The sequence below is a fragment of the Thalassophryne amazonica genome, chromosome 5, assembly GCF_902500255.1.
Source record: "Thalassophryne amazonica chromosome 5, fThaAma1.1, whole genome shotgun sequence".
NCBI classification, from domain to species: Eukaryota; Metazoa; Chordata; class Actinopteri; order Batrachoidiformes; family Batrachoididae; genus Thalassophryne; species Thalassophryne amazonica.
This window is the reverse complement of record NC_047107.1, coordinates 42,717,838-42,735,584: the sequence shown is the minus strand read 5'-3', so window position 1 is coordinate 42,735,584 and position 17,747 is coordinate 42,717,838.

Here is a 17,747-nt window from a genome sequence, read left to right as displayed (position 1 = left end):
AACCATCCTGCCTCATGCTTGATGACTACTAGGATAGAGTCCAGCCCCCTGCAACCCATCATTTGAGCAAGCAGTTGAAGGTGAGTGAGCATGTGTGTTGTCCCATACATTTTGTTGTACTCATATGTTTTGTAGTAGATGTACAGTTATATCCTCTATAAACAGAGAACAGCTGGTTTGAGAAGAAAGCATTCTATCCTCTGCAGACAAAGGAGAACTGGTCACAGAAAAGAAAAAAGCTCATTTCTTTTGAACCCATTCTGATATGCTGGCAATATCCCCCAAGTCATCCAGAGGCATACAGTTTTAACTTATGGTTAAAATTTTAACCAAACTAATTTCGGACAAGTTATTTAAATTAACGTCACGTTGGAAGTTTTATGAAGTGAAACTATCAGATATATGTTTTAGTTTTAAAGTAATGTACTGATTTTGAAGGTTTTAGTGTGGACATGCTGTGCCCAGTGCATTATTGGTAATCTCAGTACATTCACGACAGAAGAAATGCATTTGAGACACTCTGATCAGGCTTCACACAGACAACAGCATTAAACTCTTTGTATATTGTGCCTAAAACTCTCGTGAATATATTCTCTGGGTTTATAGACGTTGTTATTGTGTTTGTTTTATGTAAAAATGTCAGAAGAAGCCCAGGTTGCTTATTTTCAATTGGAATCATTGCAATCAGTTCCTGTTTGCTCTTTAATGTCTTGCTTATGTCAAACACTGTCTGTCGTCTTTGTTCCAGAGTAATATATATAAGATGTCTGAAATTAATTTTGCGTTTTTTAAATTCCACGCATCTTAAATGTAGCAGACACAGATTATCTGGAATTTTGTTTTGGCAAGTTTTCACAGTCTCTACTGCCATCTACTGGCCAGTAGTGTTCATGGCAGTATTCGCCCTAAGTACTGAGCATCTGGGCACCGGTAGATGGCAGTGTTCTATTTATTTTGGCACTGGTTATATCAGACCGTTATCTAATTACAACTTGTTTTTTTTTTTTACAAATGCCTTTTTTTACAAATAAAAATGGCATATTTTACAAAAGCAAATTTATATGTAAACACCAACACAAACCTCACATTAATGTGTTGGTTTTTACATACAAAAATATAAACGCAACACTTTTGGTTTTGCTCCCATTTTGTATGAGATGAACTCAAAGATCTAAAACTTTTTCCACATACACAATATCACCATTTCCCTCAAATATTGTTCACAAACCAGTCTAAATCTGTGATAGTGAGCACTTCTCCTTTGCTGAGATAATCCATCCCACCTCACAGGTGTGCCATACCAAGATGCTGATTAGACACCATGATTAGTGCACAGGTGTGCCTTAGACTGCCCACAATAAAAGGCCACTCTGAAAGGTGCAGTTTTATCACACAGCACAATGCCACAGATGTCGCAAGATTTGAGGGAGCATGCAATTGGCATGCTGACAGCAGGAATGTCAACCAGAGCTGTTGCTCGTGTATTGAATGTTCATTTCTCTACCATAAGCCGTCTCCAAAGGCGTTTCAGAGAATTTGGCAGTACATCCAACCAGCCTCACAACCGCAGACCACGTGTAACCACACCAGCCCAGGACCTCCACATCCAGCATGTTCACGTCCAAGATCGTCTGAGACCAGCCACTTGGACAGCTGCTGAAACAATCGGTTTGCATAACCAAAGAATTTCTGCACAAACTGTCAGAAACCGTCTCAGGGAAGCTCATCTGCATGCTCATCGTCCTCATCGGGGTCTCGACCTGACTCCAGTTCGTCGTCGTAACCGACTTGAGTGGGCAAATGCTCACATTCGCTGGCGTTTGGCACGTTGGAGAGGTGTTCCCTTCACGGATGAATCCCGGTTCACACTGTCCAGGGCAGATGGCAGACAGTGTGTGTGGTGTCGTGTGGGTGAGCGGTTTTCTGATGTCAATGTTGTGGATCGAGTGGCCCATGGTGGCGGTGGGGTTATGGTATGGGCAGGCGTCTGTTATGGACGAAGAACACAGGTGCATTTTATTGATGGCAGTTTGAATGCACAGAGATACCGTGACGAGATCCTGAGGCCCATTGTTGTGCCATACATCCAAGAACATCACCTCATGTTGCAGCAGGATAATGCACGGCCCCATGTTGCAAGGATCTGTACACAATTCTTGGAAGCTGAAAATGTCCCAGTTCTTGCATGGCCGGCATACTCACCGGACATGTCACCCATTGAGCATGTTTGGGATGCTCTGGACCGGCGTATACGACAGCGTGTACCAGTTCCTGCCAATATCCAGCAACGTCGCACAGCCATTGAAGAGGAGTGGACCAACATTCCACAGGCCACAATTGACAACCTGATCAACTCTATGCGAAGATTTGTTGCACTGCATGAGGCAAATGGTGGTCACACCAGATACTGACTGGTACCCCCCCCCCCCCCCCCCCCCCATTAAAACAAAACTGCACCTTTCAGAGTGGCCTTTTATTGTGGACAGTCTAAGGCACACCTGTGCACTAATCATGGTGTCTAATCAGCATCTTGGTATGGCACACCTGTGAGGTGGGATGGTGGGATGCTCACTATCACAGATTTAGACTGTTTTGTGAACAATATTTGAGGGAAATGGTGATATTGTGTATGTGGAAAAAGTTTTAGATCTTTGATTTCATCTCATACAAAATGGGAGCAAAACCAAAAGTGTTGCGTTTATATTTTTGTTGAGTGTACAATGAATGAGTCAACCAATCAGTGTTAGCAGAGGCACATTTTACCCATAATCCCTTTGGCATCTGTCTGTGTTTGTTTAACATTATATTTTAACTTTGTACAAATGACAGAATTGACATTAATGGAGTTATTCTATCTGTATTAATTTTATTTATAACTCAAAACCATAAGTCAGCACTGCTTTATTTTCCAAGACCTCTGCCTCACGGTGATGTTGTTATTTAGTAGAGAGGTGAGCTTTGCTGCTCCTCTTAACTGCTTCCCTGCTGGAAGCTATGTACAGCCCCTGGCAAAAATTATGGAATCACTGGCCTCGGAGAATGTTCATTCAGTTGTTTAATTTTGTAGAAAAAAAGCAGATCACAGACATGACACAAAACTAAAGTCATTTCAAATGGCAACTTTATGGCTTTAAGAAACACTATAAGAAATCAGGAAAAAAAATTGTGGCAGTCAGTAACGGTTACTTTTTAAGACCAAGCAGAGGGAAAAAAATATGGAATCACTCAATTCTGAGGAAAAAATTATGGAAACATGAAAAACAAAAGAACGCTCCAACACATCACTAGCATTTTGTTGCACCACCTCTGGCTTTTATAACAGCTTGCAGTCTCTGAGGCATGGACTTAATAAGTGACAAACAGTACTCTTCATCAATCTGGCTCCAACTTTCTCTGATTGCTGTTGCCACATCAGCTTTACAGGTTGGAGCTGTTGTGTGGGCCGCCAGAGGAGGAGGTACTGCTGGCCCACCACCAGAGGGCGCCCTGCCTGAAGTGCGGGCTTCAGGCACGAGAGGGCGCTGCCGCCACAGACACAGCCGGGAGTGACAGCTGTCACTCATTAACTCCTGACAGCTGTCACTCATTCTTCATCATCGCACTCCATAAAACCCAGACATCATCTCCACCTCATCGCCGAGATATCGTACTTCATTGGAGGTAATATCCTCAGCCTTTGTGGTATTTTCTGAATCTGTCTATTGTGAGTGTTTGCAGGAGTACCGGTCCGTCGTTTGTGGAGGCTGTGCAGGACGGCACTCTTTTTCCTCTGAGGGACCGCTGCAACACATATTGAGTGAGAGGTGGAGGTGGCATTCCCACCGTTGTTGTTACTGGGTGTGCACACACCTACACTTGACTGTCTTTGTTCTTCGCCAGCAGTACCAGATCCGACAGTCGGGGACGGTGATCACCTGGGAATTCGGGACTTGGCGGCTCCAGTATTCACCAGGTTCAGTGGCGGCAGAAATCGTGTGGTTCCGGCTCTTCTCAGGACAGATGTCTTCTATCCTCGAGCCTGCCCACACGTCACCTTTGTGGATTGACTGTAATTATATTCTGAGATTGTCTGTATTTCATTGTGCACATTTCACAACATTAAATTGTTACTTTTTGGCTCATCTATTGGCCGTTCATTTGCGCCCCCTGTTGTGGGTCCGTGTCACTACACTTTCACAACAGGATATCTCGGCCAGCGTCATGGACTCCGAGGGGCGTCACCCGGCTGTTGAACGACCAATGGGAGAGCAGGGAGCGCAGGCGTCTGCAGGAGGCGTGATTGGTGAGCTGCAGCACATTCTCACTGCCTTTACGGCTCGGTTGGATCAAATGACCGAGCAAAACATCCTCCTGAACCGCAGGGTGGAGGCTCTCTCCGCGCAGGTGGCGGCAAGCACTCAGGGCGCTGCTGCAGCTCCTCCTCCTGCCGACCCTGTGCAGGATATGAACGTTCCAGTGGTGGTTCAACAACCCCTCCCACCATCCCCTGAAGCATACATAAGCCCTCCTGAGCCGTACGGAGGTTGTGTGGAGACGTGCGCGGACTTTCTCATGCAGTGTTCGCTCGTCTTCGCACAACGTCCCGTCATGTACGCGTCAGATGCTAGTAAAATAGCTTATGTGATTGCTCTGCTTCGGGGTAAGGCATGCGCCTGGGCTACGGCACTCTGGGAACAGAACTCACGGTTGTTATCAGCATACACTGGGTTTGTGGGGGAGTTCAGAACAGTGTTTGATCACCCTAACAGAGGAGAGACCGCTTCAACAATGCTGCTGTCAATGCGACAGGGGCGCCGATGTGCAGCCGAATATGCAGTCGACTTCCGCATCGCGGCTGCGAGGTCCGGCTGGAATAACGTTGCGCTCCGCGCCGCCTTCATAAATGGACTGTCGTTGGTCCTGAAGGAGCATCTGGTAGCTAAGGAGGAACCGCGGGATTTAGATGGGCTTATCGATCTCGTTATACGGTTAGACAATCGGTTGGAGGAACGCCGTCGGGAGCGAGGCGAAGGACGTGGCCGGATACGCGCCGCCCCTCTCCCTTCCGGGTTCGAAAAGGGGCCGCCCTCCCCACGCTCCACAGCCGCAGCGCTCTGTGGGGCAGCAGCTCCCCCTGCTGACGTTGTTAGGGAAACGCACAGGGCCAAAATGAGGAGGCTGATCCGCGGGGAGTGTTTTCTCTGCAGCTCAAAAGAGCACACACAGAAAAACTGCCCCAAACGGCCACAACAACAACCGCCCTCAGAGACTGGGCTAAGGGGGGGGGTCAAAACATTCACGTGAGACACACACAGATTGCCACACGACTCCCAGTTACAATCCTGAGCGGGATTTAACCCTTCAAGCCCCAGCACTGGTGGACACGAGGTCAGAAGGGAATCTGCTAGACAGCAGATGGGCAAGGGAGGTAGGGCTCCCTCTGGTGGCGCTTCCTTCGCCATTGCAGGTGCAGGCACTAGATGGCACCCTCCTCCCTTTAATCACACACAAGACACAACCAGTAACTCTGGTGGTGTCTGGAAACCATCGGGAGGAGATTGAGTTTTTTGTAACTCCTACCTCCCGCGTGATTTTGGGCTTCCCATGGATGTTGAAGCACAATCCCCGGACTGATTGGCCGTCTGGGGTGGTTGTTCAGTGGAGCGAAACCTGCCATCGGGTGTGTTTAGGATCCTCGGTTCCTCCCGGTTTACAGGCTAAGGAGGAGGTCAAAGTCCCTCCCAATCTGACGGCAGTGCCGGTTGAGTACCACGATCTTGCTGACGTCTTCAGCAAGGATCTGGCACTCACCCTTCCCCCGCACCGTCTGTACAATTGTGCCATTGATTTGGTTCCAGGCGCTGAGTTCCCGTCCAGCAGGCTGTACAACCTCTCACGACCTGAGCGCGAATCAATGGAGACCTACATGCGGGACTCATTAGCTGCCGGGCTGATCCGGAACTCCACCTCCCCGATGGGGGCAGGTTTCTTTTTTGTGGGCAAGAAAGATGGCGGACTCCGTCCATGCATTGACTACAGGGGGCTGAATGAGATTACGGTTCGATACCTGTTGCCATTGTTGGATTCCGTGTTCACCCCCCTGCATGGAGCCAAAATCTTTACTAAGCTGGATCTTAGAAATGCGTATCACCTGGTTCGGATCCGGAAGGGAGACGAATGGAAGACGGCATTTAACACCCCGTTAGGTCACTTTGAGTACCTGGCCATGCCGTTCGGCCTCACCAACGCCCCCGTGACGTTCCAAGCCTTGGTTAATGACATCTTGCGGGACTTCCTGCACCGATTCGTCTTCGTATATCTGGACGATATTCTCATCTTTTCTCCGGATCCTGAGACCCATGTCCAGCATGTACATCAGGTCCTGCAGCGGTTATTAGAGAACCGACTGTTTGTGAAGGGCGAGAAGTGCAAGTTTCACCGCACGTCTTTGTCCTTCCTGGGGTTTATCATCTCCTCTAACTCCGTCGCCCCTGATCCGGCCAAGGTTGCGGCGGTGAGAGATTGGCCCCAACCAACAAGCCGTAGGAAGCTGCAACAGTTCCTCGGCTTCGTTAATTTCTATAGGAGGTTCATTAAGGGCTACAGTCAGGTAGTTAGCCCCCTGACAGCCTTGACCTCTCCAAAAGTCCCCTTCACCTGGTCGGATCGGTGCGAAGCTGCGTTCAAGGAGTTGAAACGACGGTTCTCTACTGCGCGAGTTTTGGTGCAGCCCGACCCTAGCCGCCAGTTCGTGGTTGAAGTGGACGCCTCTGACTCAGGGATAGGAGCCGTGCTATCCCAGAGCGGAGAGACCGACAAGGTTCTTCACCCGTGTGCCTACTTTTCTCGCAGGTTGACCCCGGCTGAACGGAACTATGATGTCGGCAATCGAGAACTCCTTGCGGTGAAAGAGGCTCTTGAGGAATGGAGACACCTGTTGGAGGGCGCGTCTGTGCCGTTCACGGTTTTCACTGACCATCGGAACCTGGAGTATATCAGGACCGCAAAGCGGCTGAACCCCAGGCAAGCCCGCTGGTCACTGTTCTTCGGACGTTTTGACTTCCGGATCACCTATCGGGCAGGAGGTGTGGCTGTCCACGAAGGACATCCCCCTCCAAGTGGACTCCCCTAAGTTGAAGGACCGTTACATTGGACCATTCAAGATCCTCAAAATCCTCAGTCCTGCCGCAGTGAAGCTCCGACTCCCAGCTTCACTGCGGATCCACCCGGGTTTTCATGTGTCCAGAATCAAGCCTCACCACACGTCACCCCTCTGTGCTCCCGGTCCGGCGTCGCCTCCTGCCCGGATCATTGACGGGGAGCCGGCTTGGACAGTGCGCCGGCTCCTGGACGTCCGTCGAATGGGCCGGGGGTTCCAGTATTTGGTGGACTGGGAGGGGTATGGACCCGAAGAACGCTCCTGGGTGAAGAGGAGCTTCATGCTGGATCCGGCCCTCCTGGCCGATTTCTACCGTCGACACCCGGACAAGCCTGAGGGGGGGGTCCTGTTGTGTGGGCCGCCAGAAGAGGAGGTACTGCTCGCCCACCACCAGAGGGCGCCCTGCCTGAAGTGCGGGCTTCAGGCACGAGAGGGCGCTGCCACCACAGACACAGCCGGGAGTGACAGCTGTCACTCATTAACTCCTGACAGCTGTCACTCATTCTTCATCATCGCACTCCATAAAACCCAGACGTCATCTCCACCTCATCGCCGAGATATCGTACTTCATTGGAGGTAATATCCTCAGCCTTTGTGGTATTTTCTGAATCTGTCTATTGTGAGTGTTTGCAGGAGTACCGGTCCTTCGTTTGTGGAGGCTGTGCAGGACGGCACTCTTTTTCCTCTGAGGGACCGCTGCAACACATATTGAGTGAGAGGTGGAGGTGGCATTCCCACCGTTGTTGTTACTGGGTGTGCACACACCTACACTTGACTGTCTTTGTTCTTCGCCAGCAGTACCAGATCCGACAGTCGGGGACGGTGATCACCTGGGAATTCGGGACTTGGCGGCTCCAGTATTCACCAGGTTCAGTGGCGGCAGAAATCGTGTGGTTCCGGCTCTTCTCAGGACAGACGTCTTCTATCCTCGAGCCTGCCCACACGTCACCTTTGTGGATTGACTGTAATTATATTCTGAGATTGTCTGTATTTCGTTGTGCACATTTCACAACATTAAATTGTTACTTTTTGGCTCATCTATTGGCCGTTCATTTGCGCCCCCTGTTGTGGGTCCGTGTCACTACACTTTCACAACAGGAGCCTTGTCATGGACCATTTTCTTCAACTTCCACCAAAGATTTTCAATTGGATTAAGATCCGGACTATTTGCAGGCTATGACATTGACCCTGTGTGTCTTTTTGCAAGGAATGTTTTCAGTTTTTGCTCTATGGCAAGATGCATTATCATCTTGAAAAATGATTTCATCATCCCCCAAACACCCTTTCAATTGATGGGATAAGAAAAGTGTTCAAAATATCAACGTAAACTTGTGCATTTATGAGGGCTGTCAATAAAGTATAGGTCCTTTTTATTTTTTTCAAAAACTATATAGATTTCATTCATATGATTTTACGTCAGACATGCTTGAACCCTCGTACGCATGCGTGAGTTTTTCCACACCTGTCGGTGACGTCATTCACCTGTGAGCACTCCTTGTTCGAGGAGTCGTCCAGCCCCTCGTTGGAATTCCGTTGTCTGAGAAGTTGCTGAGAGACTGGCGCTTTGTTTGATCAAAATTTTTTCTAAACCTGTGAGGCACATTGAAGTGGACACGGTTCGAAACATTTAGCTGGTTTTCGGTGAAAATTGTAATGGCTGATGAGAGATTTTGAGGCGATACTGTCGCTTTAAGGACTTCCCACGGAACGGGACGTCGCGCAGCGCTCCCAGGCGCCATCGTCAGCCTGTTTCAAGCTGAAAACCTCCACATTTCAGGCTCTATTGATCCAGGATGTCGTGAGAGAACAGAGAAGTTTCAGAAGAAGTCGGTTTCAACATTTTATCCGGATATTCCACTGTTAAAGGAGATTTTTTTAATGAAAGACGTGCGGATGGATTGCAGCGTTGGCTCGCAGCCACCGCGATGCTCCGCCACAGGAAAAACACCTCCGTGTTGATAGCCATTTGTAAAATCCAGGCAGCTTTTGATGGCTTTCAGTGGAGTGAGTATCTGAGAAATTGTTTAACAGCTGGGCATGTTCCAACTTGTCCTTAAGGCTTCCAACAGAGGTGTTTTTCCTGTGGCAGAGCGTCGCAGGAAAAATCTCCTTTAACAGTAGAATATCCGGATAAAATGCTGAAACCGACTTCTTCTGAAACTTCTCTGTTCTCTCACGACATCCTGGATCAATAGAGCCTGAAATGTGGAGGTTTTCAGCTTGAAACAGGCTGACGACGGCGCCTGGGAGCGCTGTGCGACGTCCCGCTCTGTGGGAAGTCCTTAAAGCGACAGTATCACCTCAAAATCTCTCATCAGCCGTTAAAATTTTCACAGAAAACCAGCTAAATTTTTTGAACCGTGTCCACTTCGATGTGCCTCAGGTTTAGAAAAATTTTTGATCAAACAAAGCACCAGTCTCTCAGCAACTTCTCAGACAAAGGAATTCCGACGAGGGGCTGGACGACTCCTCCCACAAGGAGTGCTCACAGGCGAATGATGTCACCGACAGGCGTGGAAAAACTCACGCAGTTGGCACAAGGGTTCAAGTATTTCTGACGTAAAAACATATGAATGAAATCCATATAGTTTTTGAAAAAAATAAAAAGGACCTATACTTTATTGACAGACCTCGTATTAATGATGTAATGACAGCCATCTCCCCAGTGCCTTTACCTGACATGCAGCCCCATATCATCAATGACTGTGGAAATTTACATGTTCTCTTCAGGCAGTCATCTTTATAAATCTAATTGGAACAGCTCCAAACAAAAGTTCCAGCATCATCACCTTGCCCAATGCAGATTCGAGATTCATCACTGAATATGACTTTCATCCAGTCATCCACAGTCCACAATTGCTTTTCCTTAGCCCATTGTAACCTTGTTTTTTTCTGTTTAGGTGTTAATGATGGCTTTTGTTTAGCTTTTCTGTACGTAAATCCCATTTCCTTTAGCCAGTTTCTTACAGTTCGGTCACAGACGTTGACTCCAGTTTCCTCCCATTCGTTCCTCATTTGTTTTGTTGTGCATTTTCGATTTTTGAGACATGTTGCTTTAAGTTTTCTGTCTTGATGCTTTGATGTCTTTCTTGGTCTACCAGTATGTTTGCCTTTAACAACCTTCCCATGTTGTTTGTATTTGGTCCAGAGTTTAGACACAGCTGACTGTGAACAACCAACATCTTTTGCAACATTGCGTGATGATTTATCCTCTTTTAAGAGTTTGATAATCCTCTCCTTTGTTTCAATTGACATCTCTCGTGTTGGAGCCATGATTCATGTCAGTCCACTTGGTGCAACAGCTCTCCAAGGTGTGATCACTCCTTTTTAGATGCAGACTAACGAGCAGCTCTGATTTGATGCAGGTGTTAGTTTTGGGGATGAAAATTTACAGGGTGATTCCATAATTTTTTCCTCATAATTGAGTGAGTCCATATTTTTTTCCCTCTGCTTGGTCTAAAAAAGTAACCGTTACTGACTGCCACAATTTTTTTTCCTGATTTCTTATAGTGTTTCTTAAAGCCAGAAAGTTGCCATTTGAAATGACTTTAGTTTTGTGTCATGTCTGTGATCTGCTTTTTTTCTACAAAATTAAACAACTGAATGAACATCCTCCGAGGCTGGTGATTCCATAATTTTTGCCAGGGGTGTAGTAAACAGGAGCTTGCAGCAGTGGGCAGGATGCAAAAAGACAGAAGTGATGACTCATTGTTTGGGTCTGTGGTTGCCTTTGATGTTATCAGAAGCAATTGTGGTGTTAAAACTCAAAATCAGTTTGTTAGTAGTTGCAAGTGTACCGGAGACAATACTGGAAGTTATCGGTTAGCTGTATTTCCGATAAATATTTGGGTGGTTTATCGGTTTAGCTTTATAAAACATAACTTTTCCGTTAGCTGATTATCTGTTATTGATGCTAACTTTTTGGTTAGCTTCAATAACCAATGTACCTGTCTAATTTTAAGTAAACTATGAATTGACTCAGATCTATTTAGGTGTTCTATAAAACAAATAATGAATGTTTTCCATTCATGCATCATTAAGAATATTTGCATGTATTGAGAAAAGGAACATCGCACAGTTGAATATGTTCCATCTTTTAACTCATGCAAATAGTCTTACCACTGCACTCATAAACATTCATTTTATTGTATTCTACTTTATTCTGTTCTATCGTACAATATGCAATAACACAAAACCATCAGAGCAAGAATTATCACTCAATAAATTACATTTCTGATCTTTAATCACAATCAAAATGACAGAAATTCATTATCCTAAAACAGAGCCTGTGCTGCATGACAAATGTACCATAAAAGCAAGGCAAAACAATTGCATACTTACCGTTTCAAATCTGGGACTATTTATTTGCAAGACTGTCTTGAAAATAAATCATCATTTGAATGATGCCATCTGCAAATATGGGTCAGTACGAGTAAGTGCATACATGCACATTCACACACACACACACGCACACACACGGCTGACGACAGCACATCGTCAGACAGTCCAAACAGTGCCCAGTGCTAGGCAACCATGCCATCTCAGTGCAGATGGCAGTATTTGATCATGTTTATTTTTCTCTAATCTAATGCATTTAAGTCCCACTGCCTTCCCAGGGCTCTTAAATGACGTTACTAGGGATATGCATGTGTCCATGTGTGTGCGGATAGATTGTTGCTGCATAACCAACACATTCTAGCAGTGTATTCACTATTTTCAGCAGCTGAAATGCAATTGGATAGAGTATCAGAACATGAGAAAAGAGCCATGTGGTTTTTGTATCTAAAAATGGCCACTTTGGGCAAATTGTCACTTAAATTTTTCACATGTTCAGCAGTACCATCTGCAAAAGTGAAAAGAAATGTGCACAAAATGTAAATTTTAGCACTGCACCAACACAATATTGTTTATGTAGTTTTTGGTGTCCCAGAAGTTCCCCTATTGTGATCTTAGTCATAGTCATATTAGCAACATTGCTAGCAATCAAGCCTCTGGGTGCTGTACTTACCTTTAGCAGTTGCGTCATATGAGAGAAATGCTTTACCAAAGAAGATATCAGCAAATTTTACGTGATTTCTATGTTATTTATATTGCTTGATTGATTTTGGTTCGATTCTATTGTTTGCTGTACTGCATATTCAATATCTCATTATTAAAGTTAAAGGGAAAACAAATAGGGACTCACAAGAAAAAAAAAAACACTGAACGACATTAGTGCCAAACAAATTGACCTCAGGTAACTTCTACGAGGGCTGCCAATAAAGTATAGGTCCTTTTTATTTTTTTCAAAAACTATATGGATTTCATTCATATGTTTTTGTCAGACATGCTTGAACCCTCGTGCGCATGCGTGAGTTTTTCCACGCCTGTCGGTGACGTCATTCGCCTGTGAGCACTCCTTGTGGGAGGAGTCGTCCAGCCCCTCGTCGGAATTCCTTTATCTGAAAAGTTGCTGAGAGACTGGCGCTTTGTTTGATCAAAATTTTTTCTAAACCTGTGAGGCACATCGAAGTGGACACGGTTCGAAAAGTTAAGGTGGTTTTTGGTGAAAATTTTAACGGCTGATGAGAGATTTTGAGGTGATACTGTCGCTTTAAGGACTTCCCACGGAGCGGGACATCGCGCAGCGCTCCCAGGTGCCGTCATCAGCCTGTTTCAAGCTGAAAACCTCCACATTTCAGGCTCTATTGATCCAGGACGTCGTGAGAGAACAGAGAAGTTTCAGAAGAAGTCGGTTTCAGCATTTTATCCGGATATTCCACTGTTAAAGGAGATTTTTTTTAATGAAAGACGCGCGGATGGGTCCGCGCGTCGGGACGCAGCTGGCACGGCGGCACAGGAAAAACACCTCCGTGTTGATAACCATTTGTAAAATCCAGGCGGCTTTTGATGGCTTTCAGTGGAGTGAGTATATGAGAAATTGTTTAACAGCTGGGAATGTTCCAACTTGTCCTTAAGGCTTCCAATGGAGGTGTTTTTCCTGTGGCGGAGTGTCGCGGCAGCTGCGAGCCGACGCTGCAATCTGTCCACACGTCTTTCATTAAAAAAATCTCCTTTAACAGTGGAATATCCGGATAAAATGCTGAAACTGACTTCTTCTGAAACTTCTCTGTTCTCTCACGACGTCCTGGATCAATAGAGCCTGAAATGTGGAGGTTTTCAGCTTGAAACAGGCTGATGACGGCACCTGGGAGTGCTGCGCGACATCCCGTTCCGTGGGAAGTCCTTAAAGCGACAGTATCACCTCAAAATCTCTCATCAGCCGTTAAAATTTTCACCGAAAACCAGCTTAATTTTTCGAACCGTGTCCACTTCGATGTGCCTCACAGGTTTAGAAAAAATTTTGATCAAACAAAGCACCAGTCTCTCAGCAACTTCTCAAAGGAATTCCGACGAGGGGCTGGACGACTCCTCCCACAAGGAGTGCTCACAGGCGAATGACGTCACCGACAGGCGTGGAAAAACTCACGCATGCGTACGAGGGTTCAAGCATGTCTGACGTAAAAACATATGAATGAAATCCATATAGTTTTTGAAAAAAATAAAAAGGACCTATACTTTATTGACAGACCTCGTATAACTGCATAAGGCTGATATAAACAGGTCAAATCTGGGAGCATGCTCTCATTGTACACATTCATCACAATACAGAATCACCCAGGGTTGTGATGAGCAACCACCCAGACAGACCAGCAGCCCATCCACACTTTCCACATGGAGAGATCGAGCTGCCTCTGTCTGGTGATACTTGGACAACACATTCACCTTTTCCAGTTGGAGTCCTCTGCAATGACAATACCTGCATACTGGATCATAATGAGGGAAGGAAGTGCACCACATGGCCATAGTACCAGGCCATCAAGGATCCACCATGTAGAGTTTATTATGTCCAAAGTTTAAGGATCCAGTGACCAATTTCATATTTATTTACTTTAAGACTCAATAAAATGTTCAATTTCAATTCAGTTTCAATTTAATCGGCTTATAAAGTGCCAAATCGCAACAAAATCTAAATATACTAAAACAAATACATCACAATTGTACACATATTACAATTGTGATGTATTTGTTTTATATACTATATACTAATAAATATACTAAAACAAATACATCACAATTGTGATATGTTTACAATTGTGATGTATTTGTTTTATATACTATATACTAATAAATATACTAAAACAAATACATCACAATTGTACACATTCACAACTGTAATATGTTTACAATTGTGATGTATTTGTTTTATATACTATATAATAAATATACTAAAACAAATACATCACAATTGTACACATATCACAGTTGTGATATGTTTACAATTGTGATGTATTTGTTTTATATACTATATACTAATAAATATACTAAAACAAATACATCACAATTGTGATACGTTTACAATTGTGATGTATTTGTTTTATATACTATATACTAATAAATATACTAAAACAAATACATCACAATTGTACACATTCACAACTGTAATATGTTTACAATTGTGATGTATTTGTTTTATATACTATATACTAATAAATATACTAAAACAAATACATCACAATTGTACACATATCACAATTGTAATATGTATCATGGACATGATGAATATTGTTACCTGCTGGACTGTTTCTAATTTTGATTGGGATCAATGGAAAATGTCTTCTGTGAACTGCCTGTATCTCAATATATTATTAAAAACATATGCAGTCATTTTTTAAATTGATTTTATCAATTGAAAAAAATCATATATAGATTCAGGTATAATTGAAAGATTTTGGCAATAAATTTGATCCTGTTTACAGTCAATTTTTGTTATAGTGTTTTTTTTAGGACATCATATTTATACAAATAAGAAGTGTTCACTATGATCCATGAAGCATATTAAATATATTAAAACAAGTGTGACAGTGTATGTTGCACACGAATAAAAGATTATTGAATAACAAGACGCATACGATTTTTATTTTATCATTGGGCAAAAATGCATCTGTCAGATTTTCACTCTGGATCCAGCCCTGAGTACTGTAGATAATGTTCCATCATGGTGAAAGGTTCATGGCTCAGCTAACTCCCACAGTCATTTATCAAACCTGTACTATGACTTGCCCTGACTAAAGTGGTACAAGATGCAGATTTTGGGGAATGCTGTACTTTCAGTTCTCTGTAAACAGGTCAAGGATCATCATAGATGGTGCATCACCTGCTCACAGATTCCTTGAACAAATGCCTCCTTGTCTACCAGAAGTGCCATCATAACCTACTTTCTGAACTCCCAATACAGACAAAACTCTCCACCAAGATGTGTACTGCAACTCCTCTAGATGAGATTCAGAGTGGAATCTGAGACAAAATACCTCCTCCTGTGAACATGTTTGACTCCAATGCAATCCTTGACAGTCTTCATGTTCTTGTTGTGGACAGAATCCCTCATGACAACTGAGTCATTTTTTGTGTCCATTGAGACTTTTCAGGTTTCAAATCCCGCAAATCCTCGGAGAGGTCGCCACGCTGCTCTCAGTAACATTGAGAACTGCATTGAGACGATCTGATCCCGCTGCATTTTAACCGCTGCACACAGACAACAGCATTAACACTGCAACATAAAACTATTTTTATATTGTGCCTAAAACTCTCATAAATATATGTTATTGCGTTTGTTTTATGTAAACATGCGAGAATCACAGGCTGTCGCTCCGTTATTTTCAATGGGAGCTGCTGTGAGCTACGCTCGCTTCCTGTCGTTCTGGGAGAAAGTGAAGTTTGCTCTTTAACATCTTGATTATTGTTCTTTACAACACTGTTTGTACTCTTTATTGATGATGATTATTGATTTATTGATGATGTAATGACAGCCATCTCCCCAGTGCCTTTACCTGACATGCAGCCCCATATCATCAATGACTGTGGAAATTTACATGTTCTCTTCAGGCAGTCATCTTTATAAATCTCATTGGAACGGAACCAAACAAAAGTTCCAGCATCATCACCTTGCCCAATGCAGATTCGAGATTCATCACTGAATATGACTTTCATCCAGTCATCCACAGTCCATGATTGCTTTTCCTTAGCCCATTGTAACCTTGTTTTTTTCTGTTTAGGTGTTAATGATGGCTTTCGTTTAGCCTTTCTGTATGTAAATCCCATTTCCTTTAGGCGGTTTCTTACAGTTCGGTCACAGACGTTGACTCCAGTTTCCTCCCATTTGTTCCTCATTTGTTTTGTTGTGCATTTTCGATTTTTGAGACATATTGCTTTAAGTTTTCTGTCTTGACGCTTTGATGTCTTCCTTGGTCTACCAGTATGTTTGCCTTTAACAACCTTCCCATGTTGTTTGTATTTGGTCCAGAGTTTAGACACAGCTGACTGTGAACAACCAACATCTTTTGCAACATTGCGTGATGATTTACCCTCTTTTAAGAGTTTGATAATCCTCTCCTTTGTTTCAATTGACATCTCTCGTGTTGGAGCCATGATTCATGTCAGTCCACTTAGTGCAACAGCTCTCCAAGGTGTGATTACTCCTTTTTAGATGCAGACTAACGAGCAGATCTGATTTGATGGAGGTGTTAGTTTTGGGGATGAAAATTTACAGGGTGATTCCATAATTTTTTCCTCAGAATTGAGTGAGTCCATATTTTTTTCCCTCTGCTTTGTCTAAAAAAGTAACCGTTACTGATTGCCACAATTATTTTTCTTGATTTCTTATAGTGTTTCTTAAAGCCAGAAAGTTGCCATTTGAAATGATTTTAGTTTGTGTCATGTCTGTGATCTGCTTTTTTTCTACAAAATTAAACAACTGAATGAACATCCTCCGAGGCCGGTGATTCCATAATTATTGCCAGGGGTTGTATATGGAGAAACATGCTCACAGGTTCTTGTGTTTCAAAGAGATCTCACACTCAAAAACCAATCAGGACTAACGCTTCTTCATTTCTGGGATCAGTTGTGTTCACAGCAGCAAGGTTGTAAGTGAGCTATCTTTTAAGTCTCCATATTAAATTTAACTAGTCTTTGACAGTGCTTGAACCTTTTTTCCCCCAGATCTCAAAGTCTTGACAGCAAATTTTGGGAATCACTGAAGTAAAGAGCTGTGCTGTGGTCAGGAGGGTCTTGTTCTCTAGCCTTCAATGAAATCCTGCCCTGACTGTTTGGGTCTAACATGAGAGTAGAGCACATTGATGTGGGCATGCCAAGGTTCTGCTTTTTACCCGAGGCCAAAATATAGCAATCGGGTATTGCAAAGGCTTTTCGTCTGTCTCTCCATCTGTCTGTGCTCAGCATAAGTCCAGTCCTATTACTGCCAGAGTGTTGAAATTCACAGGGCACATTCTTGGAACACAGACCTTGGACAAGTTCAAAAGTTCAAAGATGGCTAACCTTGATATATTAAGAGGTTTAAAAAGTCATATTCTGTTATAATCTGACCAGTTTTGTGTTTTAGTGACGCGGGTGACAGCCAATGAGAGTAGAATTGCACCATGACGTCAGTTGCTGGTCTCTTCAAAACCGCCTTGTTTTGCGTGTTTATATACATGTTTCTCATATATTATGTAAAAGCTAGTGAGAAATGAGCACTTCTAAAACTGCAAGCGCTGTTTTTGGAACCTATTAA